This window comes from Poecilia reticulata, linkage group LG17, assembly GCF_000633615.1.
Source record: "Poecilia reticulata strain Guanapo linkage group LG17, Guppy_female_1.0+MT, whole genome shotgun sequence".
Lineage (NCBI taxonomy): Eukaryota > Metazoa > Chordata > Actinopteri > Cyprinodontiformes > Poeciliidae > Poecilia > Poecilia reticulata.
This window is the reverse complement of record NC_024347.1, coordinates 30,501,195-30,510,178: the sequence shown is the minus strand read 5'-3', so window position 1 is coordinate 30,510,178 and position 8,984 is coordinate 30,501,195. Positions and strand designations below refer to the sequence as shown.

At 43.2% G+C, this 8,984-nt stretch overlaps 1 protein-coding gene and 1 long non-coding RNA gene across 3 annotated transcripts in view; one reads left to right on the top strand and one right to left on the bottom strand.

Annotated features, from left to right (window-relative positions):
- Positions 1–8,984, top strand: part of kcnq3 (potassium voltage-gated channel, KQT-like subfamily, member 3) — a 77,674-nt gene that overhangs the window by 22,122 nt on the left and 46,568 nt on the right. The window lies entirely within an intron of this gene.
- On the bottom strand, positions 391–790 carry LOC103480032 (uncharacterized). Its single transcript, XR_536032.1, has 2 exons — positions 752–790; positions 391–477 (listed from the first exon to the last, which is right to left on the bottom strand). It is a non-coding gene; the product is annotated as an uncharacterized LOC103480032 (long non-coding RNA).

The following is an 8,984-nucleotide window of genomic DNA, read 5'->3' as shown; positions in this document are numbered from 1 at the left end:
TCTAACCTATGGTAACCCATGCTAACCTATTATAACCCATGCTAACCCATGCTAACCTATGCTAACCTATGCTAACCCATGCTAACCCAACCCATCAGAACCAGGTTTCATTCAGTGGCTCTGAATCAAACAGATAAATATCTCCTGTCGTTGTTTCAGACTCTTCTGGGTAAACAGCGCCACCTGTCTGCTTGCTGCACCGCCTTTCATTCTCATAAAGTCCCTGAATATTAAAGTTCTGCTGCGTCTCTGCTGCCTCTGATCTGGACCCGAGTCCTGGTTCAGGCTCTGCTCTGTGGGTGTTTGCGGCTGCAGCATCGGATTGCAGATCTGTGCTGCAGCTGACAGAGCACTTAGCTGCAGTATGAACTCTGCTCTCATCATTTATTGATGCAGGTGTAGCGTAGTTGAATCTGCGTTGTGTCTTGTGAAAATAACAGCCAGACAACAGCTGAGCTGAAGGCACTTTTAATGCTCCTGCATCCAAACAGCAGAAAATAGYGGTCAAAACAGGCCTTTTCTGATCAGTGCTCCACAGCGCCTGTTTAACCATGAACAGTACTATTTTCAGCACATGGATGTAGCATTTTTATTAGCAATGTTTCATGAAGTATAAGAGCAGCTAAATGTCTGCCAACACGGTTCTAGCACTGTTTAGCAAGGTTTGAGTGCCCCAAAGCACATTATTTACAAAAACATATTACTTATACTTAAAATGCACTTATTAAACACAGAAAACAAAACTTCATACCTTCTCCCACGGAATCCGAACAGAAAGAGCGCGACGGAGAGCGTGGGAAAACCTTTCATGAACTATAATGGTATGACCCGYTAATTTTTCTCCTTAAACCCCGAATTAACACCCAAAACAACAATATATGAACTCCATATGTTCAATAGTAGAGAAAACAATTCACATTTTCATTGAGAACACACCACATTTAAATAGAAATAATAATTTTGAAACAGGAAGTTACCCGCTGTTTTGCAATGGATTTGCCGTCTTTTCAAAATAAAAGCTACCAGTGCTCATACGAGTTCCCACCGGAATAGCTTATCACTTGACAATCTAGTGTAACAACATCACACTGCTACACAGGGTTTTGCACCAGGAACCATTAGTCCTGCCCGTCCTGCACCGCGCCCCGGACCCTCCTGGCATAATGGAGCATCACTTCCAGTCTGCCCGGGTCTCACAGAGCAATAAATGCATCAATGAATCCACATTAAAACAAACGTACTGTGGTTCTGTTAGGACCAAACCGTGAAAGTTTCCTTTGCGTTTGGTGGAATCTCCTTTTATTCTGACGTTTCCCTCCTCAGCGCTCTGACCGTGGTTTGCTTCTGGCCCATTCCTCTGACAGAACTGGAGGAACTGGGTCGGGTTTCGGACTCGCACACCCCTCCAGCCCTCTGGAACCGAGATCAGGACTTTGTGACGGAGTCCAGACTGTTTAGGGTCATTTTCCTTTAAAAGACCCATTTCTGTCTAAAACACAAGTGGAAGAAATGTGGAGTTCTGATGTGTTTTTAACTCGATCCAACAGAACTCTGGACATTTCCTGGATCTCAGGAAACACATTTCTGTTTGACATCTAATTATACGTATAAAAAATTACCGTTAGGATGAATTTTTAGGCAACAGAAAGTCTTAAATAGTCGTCGTTGGTCTCGGTTTACAGCTTCTTGGTGTAAAATCCCTGCCGGTGCGTTCAGGTAAATCGGTTCTCATTATAAAACGGGATTAAAAACATTTTGATGGCGGCTCTGACTCTGTGCCTCGTTACACTTTGACTGATGTCGGTGTTGGCAGCAGTTTAAACATTAAGAGTTTATTAAGGCTGCCAGTAAATCCCCTAATTACTGTCGTTACTTATCAGTTTGCAAAAGACAATCAGCTGAGTTCAAAGTCCTTTTATATCAGTACGATTTTGACTTTAAAGGAATCTTTCATGTTGCTAACGGTCTTTTTATTTAACTTCTAAAGGGTCACGGTTGCTAATCTGAGTAAGAAAGAGGAATCTGGTCCGGATCCTGCGGTCGGCGCTCGGCTGCGGCTCAGACTCGCGTCGTAGCGCTGATGGAGAGAGGATCATCTGCTAACATTCCCCTCAAACTGAAACCAAATCACTGGCAGGGATTCAGACCCGCGTGGAGCCTGAAGGACGGGAGAGGACGCAGCTGGAGTCCGAGACGTTCAGAGATGCTGACGCGGCTTTTCTCCTCCTGAAGGCGACAGAAACCGTTTATTACGTCTGTCTCTTCCTTCGCTTCTGATCTGGAGAAACTTTTCAGCCAGTTGTTTCTGTGAAATGATTATCTCAACAGTTATTTCTACCAAAGGGATTCCAGTGGGGGGATGAGGGGGCTGCACAGTGGCGCAGTTGGTAGAGCTGTTGCCTTGCAGCAAGAAGGTTCTGGGTTCGATTCCCGGTCTTTCTGCATGGAGTCTCCATGTTCTCCCTGTGCATGGTGGGTTTTCTCCAGGTACTCCGGTTTCCTCCCACAGTCCACAAACATGACTGTCAGGTTAATTGGCCTCTCCAAATTGCCCCTAGGTGTGAGTGTGTGTGTGGATGGTTGTGTGTCTCTGTGTTGCCCTGCGACAGACTGGCGACCTGTCCAGGGTGACCCCGCCTCTCACCCGAAACGTTGGCTGGAGATGGGCACCAGCACCTCCCGACCCCACTGAGGGACAAGGGTGTAAAAAAATGGATGGATGGATTCCAGTGGTGAGCCAGAGGTGGCGCCATAAAGACCCGTCATTTCGTCTCTCTGAAGGTTTCATCCTGTAAACTTTGATCATTTTTCTGGTTCTGAGTTTCTGAGATGCTGGAGCTCAGCTGGACTCAGCTGGACTCCAAACAGCAACGTGAAGAGCAGAGACAAACATCAAGTCATGTCAAAGTAAAGGAATCAGATGATGGAGACCAAAGCTGTTCAGGTGGTTTTCCAGCTTCATCAAAGTTTATTTAGTAAATCTGGAAACACGTGAACATCAACCAGACGTTGCTACTGCCGTAAACCATGAAGAAGAAGACAGGAAGTGGTAGAAGGATGATGGTGCTGTGTGTTTTTGATGACATGGGATTTTAATTGTTTCTTATGTAATGGAACAATGCGATAGTAAATTTGTGTTTTATCTTTTTTGGCATTAGTGTAATATTGACACAGTTTTTCTCACGTTTGTAATGAAAATGCAGCTGGTGAGAATGTGGCTCTTTAAAAGTTTGTGTTTGGAAAGATGCAGTTTATTTAAACTGGAACCAGTTTGTGGTCATGAAAGTGCAACGATCCAGCAGCGGTTTGGCATTTGGACCAGTGAAGACCTGAAGTTCTGGCTGTTGAAGGGAAAAGGGGGAGTTGTCCCGTTTGGACTTACTGAATTCAGCTCCAGTTGCCATGATTGGGACAGAAAACCTGCAGGACTCATCGTCTCTGCAACCTGAAGACGCTGAATCAAGCATTTCAAACAGAAATAAAGTTTTACTTCAAATGTTTTACCTTTAATTAAACCCATGAAATATATCAAATCTACTCAGGAGCTTGAAAAAGATCAAACATTTTCATTTTTATTAAAATAAAGTTTCCTTTTACTTCAATTAAAAGCAGAGCCATCAGTGAGGCTGACTCTCCTGGTTCTCCTGATGATACTGGATGACGGATGAGCAGCTCTGAAAAGATCAGGCCGATAACTCCTCCTGCCTTAAAGGGATTATTTAAGGCTAATTAGATCTGGAAAACATTTGGGCCCTGGAACGTGCAGATGTTTTTCATAATGGACCCAGCAGAACTACATTAGACACTAAATAAAAACAGGACCACACCCGAACACCAGACCCGCTGCAGGATGGGCCACTTGGACGAATACACTGTAAACATTTAGGGTTTGTCTAAACAAAGATGATTTATTTTCAGTTTTTAGAAATGAGCTAATGCTAAACTAAAACCTTAAATGATTTAAATAGTACGGCAGAGACCAGTTTTCCATCCTGGCAGATCAAAAACTGAAAAAATATCTTTTTATTTCTATTCATTAAATGTATCTAAAATATTTGTGTGTTTCTGATAGTTGGACAAGCAGCAGGAGTTTCTAACTGCTCAGTGATTAACCAGAGAGCAGTGATCAGGCTTTAACTGGTTAATACAGATTTCTAGTTTTTTAAGGTCTGACTTTCTGATCCAGATGTTTTTTGTTAGGAACATATTTCAAAAACAAACATTTTTCATTTTGTTTAAAAGGACATTTTAAGCTGTTTGTGTAAATAAATAAAGCTACCCCTGATGTAAACATTTAAAACTCCATTCATTTTATAAGCGTGTAATAAAAACTATTGTTTAGCTCAGTATAAAAATGTATGATTTTTATACATTTTTATAAAAATCATACTTTGTTATGATCTATTTGTTAAGTCTATTAACAAATAGACTTTGTTAATAGTCTATTTGTCTATTAACAAATAGACTAAGTAGTTTCAGGTAACCTCAGCAAATAACAATATAGTTTTCTTTTGTTTGTTGTTATTGTTTTTGATTTGTTTATTTTTGATTTATTATTATTTGTTTATTTTTTGTTTAGTTTTAAAATCTGTGTAACGTTGTTAGCATCCCGATCCACACTTTTTTCCAGTAGATGGCGGTAATGCACATACAAACGTTGCTCGCGAACCGCCATAAAAAAAGAAGAAGAAGAACCTCAGCCAATCACGTGGTTGCCCCGCCCCCAGTTTGCGTTAGCAGCGTTGCTGTGATGAGAGAAGCTAGCTAACCTCGTAAGTTACCGAATCAGTTCATGAAACTAGCTTCTATGCGTTGATATTATGACATTAATCGGTGTTTTATTCTGAAAGCGTGACGTAAACAATGCGAGGAGTCTCTGTAATTGATGTAACAGCCAGTCGGCTGACGATAGGTTCCCTGCCTAGTCACGTGTTTTATTGGCGAGTTCACATCGACCTCGCGAACCCGTTAGCCGCTATGCTAGTTTAGACTATTGTTAACGCCATTGAGCTATGCTAAAACAGTTAGCATGTGGACTCCGTGAGTTACAGAGCAAAATGGACTGGGGAAAATCTATAATTACTCAGACTATGTGGCTAAAAGTAGTTTTGCACTGTTTTTTGTTTTATGAATTAGTAGTCATAGCTGTATTATCTGGATGATACTAATTCATATTGGTAAAATGTAATTTTAATAAATTGTACAACAGAAGTGAGTGAAATATGAGTAAAGTGCAGTTAACTTATGGTTTTACGTAAAGCATGAGTGTAATGTAGTTCTGACCTTATCCATAGGTCAGTTTTTTATATTGTTGAGATCTGGAGGACCAGAGATCTGAGAAGTGAGACTGGATCCACCAGGTTGAAGACTTTAGATCAGTGGTCCCCAAACTACGGTCCGCGGGCCGGATCCGGCCCCCTAAACAATACCAGAGAGCATTCAGATTTTTTTTTTCATATATTGTATTTTCCGGTTTATATGTGAATTTTTCTTCAACCACCAGGGGGCTCTGTAGCAGGAAGTGTGTCCTGTAAACTGTGGGTGTTTTGTTTTGCATGGCGCATTGCTGCCATCTGTTGGACTTTTAGGGAACTGCTTGACTTTTATGTTTAATCAGTACAATTGTTTGCTAGCGGCAGAGCAGATGAACACGTGTTTGTTATGAACGTCGCATTCCAGGTCGAATTCTTCGAAGCCTGTAAGTTGCAGCTTATACTTCAAAACGAGCCTTTATGAGGAATTCATATGTTAAAGTTACTTTCCCTCAATTGAATATAAACGTGTAACACTTTTTCTGTTACAAACTGACTCCGGCCCCCAACCAGAGAAGGGAATAGTTATGTGGCCCTCACAGGAACAAATTTGGGGACCCCTGCTTTAGATGCTCCATTCATGGATGGCGACCCGTTGGCCATTTGAACAGAACCTGTTGCCCACAGTGTGGTAGGACAATCTGCTCTGCATTCAGATCACTGGAAGAGGATTTACCAACCTTACATTTACAGACTGGCTTATAACAAGACAACTAAAGATTATTTTGGGTAAACGAGGTGCACACATTTCTTTTGTGTCTTTTGAATACAACATATTTGTAATACTGTGTGTTTTGTTGTAGTTGCTCATTCTCCAGGCTCCTGGCCGTCCTAAGAACTGGCCTCAAGCAAATGTATTATTTCCAGTATTTCACACTTCCTCTTATTCATGTTACCTGTTACTAAGTGATGTGTTACTGATTACATAACGCCATATTTGCCAGTCAGGCTGAGTCTCATAGCAGCAAAGTCCCACACAAGCACAAATCAAATGGTCAAAAAGCTAAAGATCACACCAGCATTATTTACGTCACAAAGTTTTCCATACGCTGCAGTCCTAATTTTTATGTCTACCAGGAGATGACGCAAGCTTCATAATGGAGCAGTTGCATTTATAAAAACCTGATTTGTTCTCCCTCAGTTTGATGATTGTGATTAGTTGTCCAGTCCTCTTTTGGTCCCGCTAAATGGTAGCTGGACTGACACGCAGAAATTAGCACTCTTTCATGCACCAGTATGCAGATTGGTGGGTAATTTGGCTTCAGCTGCTGTGGCGGCAAAAGACACATTGACATGTTCCAGGAGGGAAACAGGAATCAAACCCACAACTGTGAGACATTCTGCCCCCTAACAGAAGGCTAATGAAACTAGGGCTGTTGTAAACGATTATTTTAGTAATCGAGTAATCTATAGATTTTTCTTACGATTAATCGAGTAATCGGATAAAAACAATTATGAAATAAAATATTGGTAAATCTTCCATAACACCAGTGTTACTATCGGATATCAACATCAGTCTATTTTTTCCACCTTTGAGCTTCCCTACCAGTTTTGTAGACCGGGGGAGAAACACGGGATATTTACGGCTCCTCCGTTCAGAAACTCATCTACCAGCCATGTTCCGCCTCCCGTTTGTTCAGACCGGGATGATATAAGTTTATTGTGCGGTTCGTCCGTAAAGCTGCTCTTACCTGTAAGCATCAACCCTCAGCCGCCCGCCGTGTTCAGTCTCTCCGCTCACCTGTAGAAATCCTCCTCAGCTTCTTCCCGCCGTTCAACCAGCAGCTCCGGAGCAGAAAGGCTGCCGGACTCCCGGCATCGCGCCGGTCATTTTAAGGATGTTTATTGGTCCCACAAAAACGATGAAAACCCGGAATTATCACCAATCAGTAAAATCCCCGCGGGCCGAACTTGAAGATTGGACGTTATGCCGCTAACACGTAGCTTCCGTCAACAACTCAGAGGCGGAAGTCAGAGCTCCGCGCAACGCAAATAATGTTCCGGCTGAAACACGGTGCGCTAAATGATAAAACATAAACTAACGAAGCTTCGAGGCAGGAACATTTTCCTCGAGGGATTTTAATAATCGAGGTACTCGAATCACTCGAGGAATCGGTTCAGCCCTAAATGAAACCCAGCATGACCTTCTCCTAGCAGGGACAGAGAGGAGAGGCCTCCCTCCTTTCAGCCTGACAGACCTGCAGACTGTGTTCATAGTGGTGTGAAGACGCAGAGCCGCCTGACATTTTCCAGCCGTCCCTGGCTTCTGAATTATTGATCACAGGCTTCACATCTCTGTGTTTGTCCTCCTCAAACGCTCCATCGGTTGTCCACCCAGCTGCTGCTGCCGCCTGCCAATCAGCCTCTGCTCTGGTTTTATATGAACGTACAAGTCCAGGAGCAGAGGACTCCTCTGCTTTCATCCATATATACTAGATAAATGTCAGGGTGAGGCAGCAGTGAGACCTGCTTCTCTTTTGCTGCTGTTGTTCAGGACCGGTGTTTGAACCGTTTTCTCAGGGATGCGGTCGACTCTCTGCTCTTTTATCAGCCTCTTGTTGCTGTGCTCTCAGCTCCCCGCCACCAGCTGTCGGTTATTTCTGCTTCCACGTTCCTTTCTCGTCTCCCGCCAGCCTTTTATTTCTGCCTCTCGCCCCACTTTTTTTGTTTTTCCTCTTCCAAAGCCGCCGACTCACACACATCTACTGCTGGCAGCGTTTTTTTTACATCCTTTTTCTGTATTTTTTGGATTAGCTGGAACATGCTTGGTTTCACCGCATTAGCTAGCAAAGAAAAAGCCTTATGACTTTAGTTAGTGATTGCATTGGCATGAAGGTGAAAGCGATGGACCCAAGCAGATGTTTTCTGATATGAAGGAGCATTTGAACGCCTTTGCTGTCTGTTTTCGGTTTAGTTGCTGTTCATCTTTATCATTAATACATGAAATATAGCAACTTTTCTTAAAAGCCCTTTTACCAAGAACGAGTTTGATCTGTTAATTGTTTTGACCGGATTTATGGTCTAACATGCAGAAGACTCAACGTCTTAATTACACTGTGAGCGGCTCAGTTCAGACCCGTGGTTCACATCAGCACCACTGTTGCTTCCATGGACTGTGGAAAGACGATCCCAGTGGGAATATTCATGCAGAAGAAGAGTGGGAACCAGTTGGATGGGAGGCAGCTGCACTGAGGTCAAGGTCACGGCCAGAATGATCCCCATTAGTTTGACTGTTTGCTTCAGTTACTTTGGATCCCAGAGGAGGATGAAGATCAGCCCAGCAGAAAAGGAAAATCTGTGTTTTCCTTTAGATTTTGTTCCAAACATCAAACATGTGCAAAGGTGGTTCACATACAACAGAGCTGTGTTCTTTTGTTGGTGTTTGGTAATAAGTTTCTTCGGTCGACTCGCCACCCCGACTGTCTGCGAGGTTTGAGTACCTTTGATGTGGGGAACTCTGTGGAGAGGACTTCACACCTTAGCTTGCTTCGTTGCACTTCAGCTCTGTTTTTGGAAGTGGACTGGTCAATGCCACGCAGGTACAGTAGCTGCCCACCAGAGCGATGTCACTAGAAGCTGCTGAAGGTAAGCCGAGCAGCTCGCCAGCTCGTTTCTTCCACAGCTGCTGGAGAAGGATTAGGGAGACGGAGGCCCCATCCTGGAGCCAGGCCT